Source organism: Nerophis lumbriciformis, linkage group LG19, assembly GCF_033978685.3.
Source record: "Nerophis lumbriciformis linkage group LG19, RoL_Nlum_v2.1, whole genome shotgun sequence".
Lineage (NCBI taxonomy): Eukaryota > Metazoa > Chordata > Actinopteri > Syngnathiformes > Syngnathidae > Nerophis > Nerophis lumbriciformis.
Window position 1 is genome coordinate 16756625 of NC_084566.2, and position 2500 is coordinate 16759124.

A 2500-nucleotide genomic window follows, 5' to 3' on the forward strand; every position below is an offset into this window, starting at 1 on the left:
GTTATATTGACAGATAGACCTCATGTTGATATAGAGATTAAAAACTTGAATAATAATTAAAATAATAATACTGAATAATGACACATTTTTAATATTTTTTTGACCAAAACCCTTTGGGGTCCCCGGGATCAAGCCTGAGTGGAGGCCTAAATGCATATTTTTTATACATTCATTGTATTGGTTTTTAAAATAAATGGCCCCCGCTTGCTTTGATTTTTCAGTGTGTGGCCCTCAGTGGAAAAAGTTTGGACACCCCTGGTCTATAGTGTCATGTCATTCAAGTCCTGCACTGACAACGGAGGATCTGGAATCCGTTTCTCCAGCTTTGAACTACTTTGTCCATATTGTCATTTTTTACGTTTCCGCCTGATAACTACTGAAGGTAAACCTTCTTAGCACCATTTTGATGATGCTATTTAGGATGCCCCATGTTGCTTGCATCTTGTTTTTGCACATTTTGTGCCGATTTTCTGCTTATTTTGATCTTTGTGCTATGCATTTTCTATACAAAGTATTCTTCTTGTTACAACAGTCCATTTGTCTTCCATTGGTTGATTCTTCTTATTTAGCTTCTTACTAAGTTGTTTCCATGGACAATGTTTGTCATAAAGTATCACAAGGGATTAATCTACATCATTTTCTCTGAATACATGATTTGGAAAGTCACACACCTTTCTTTTTACAAGGTCTCACACTTGACATTGAAGGGTAGAGCACAAAACAAGCATGAAGTCGAAGGAGTTGTCTGTAGACCTCTAAGACAGGATTGTCCTGAGGCACAAATTTCGGGAAGGGTACAGAAAAATATCTGCTGCCTTGAAGGTCCCAATGACCACAGTGGCCTTCATCATCCATTGGAACCTCCAGGACTCTTCTAGAGCTAAACTGAGTGATCTGGGGAGAAGGACCTTAGTCAGGGAGGTGACCAAGAACCTCTTTCTGAGCTGCAGCATTCCTCTGTGGAGAGACTAGAACCATCCAGAACAGGGGTGTCAAACTCAAATACAGAGTGGGCCAAAATTTTAAACTGAACAAAGCCGCGGGCCAAGGTTGAACAAATTAACCTTTTAATAGGGACCCAAACAAGTTTTGTATTGCATATTGAACAAGCAAGGCTTATATAACTTTATAGTGACATGCAAAATCGAGTTTCAAATAATAATAATAATAATTCAAAAATATCAATGGCATATCAAATAAAATTTTAATTAAAATTGAATGTCTCTTTTCTATTTGAAGCCTTCTGAGGTAAATATCAAAATAAACTTTTTCCACAGGCTAATAATAAATTTGAAAATAAAATAACAATAATGAATGAATCAAACATTCAAGCCTTGAAGTTGCAAGAGAAAGGTGGGGCAGGGTTTGGTGGTAGTGGGAGGGTTGTATATTGTAGCGTCCCGGAAGAGTTAGTGCTGCAAGGGGTTCTGGGTATTTGTTCTGTTGTGTTTATGTTGTGTTACGGTGCGGATGTTTTCCCAAAATGTGTTTGTCATTCTTGTTTGGTGTGGTTTCACAGTGTGGCGCATATTTGTAACAGTGTTAAAGTTGTTTATGCGGCCTCCCTCCGTGTGACCTGTATGGCTGTTGATCAAGTATACATTTGCATTCACTTATGTGTGTGTAGAAGCCGCATATATCATGTGATAGGGGCCGGCACGCTGGTTGTATGGAGGAAAAGCAGACGTGACGACAGGTTGTAGAGGATGCTAAAGGCAGTGCCTTTAAGGCACGCCCCCAATACTGTTGTCCGGGTGGAAATCGGGAGAAATTTGGGAGAATGGTTGCCCCGGGAGACTTTCGAGAGGGGCACTGAAAATAATACCGGCGGGCCGGCTCTAATGTTAATTTGATATTGCCTCAAGGGCCAAATGAAATTACACGGCGGGCCAGAGTTTGACACCTATGATCCAGAAGAACAACCATCTCTACAGCAATCCACCAATCAGGCCTGTATGGTAGAGTGGTCAGATGGAACCCATTACTTTGTACACATTTTTACAAAATTCACCTGAAAGACTCTCAGACCATGAAAAACACAATTCTGAACTCTTTGACGTAAATGCCAGGCATGATGTTTGGAGGAAACCAGGCACTGCTCATCACCAGGCCAATACCATCCCTACAGTGAAGCATGGTAGTGGCAGCATCATGCTGTGGGGATGGTTTTCGGCGACAGGAAGTGGGAGACTAGTCAGGATAGAGGGAAAGATGAATGCCTGCCCTGGATGAAAACCTGTTCCAGAGCACTCTTGAACTCAGACTGGGGCGACGGTTCATCTTTCAGCAGGACAACGACCCTAAACACCAAGATATGAAAGGAATGGCTTCAAGACAATACTGTAAATATCCTTGAGTGGCCCTGCCAGAGCCCAGACTTGAATCCCATTGAACATCTGTGGAGAGATCTGAAAATGGCTGTGCACTGACTTCCCATCCAACCTGATGGAGCTTGAGAGGTGCTGCAAAGAGGAAATGATCAAACTGCCCAAAGATAGGT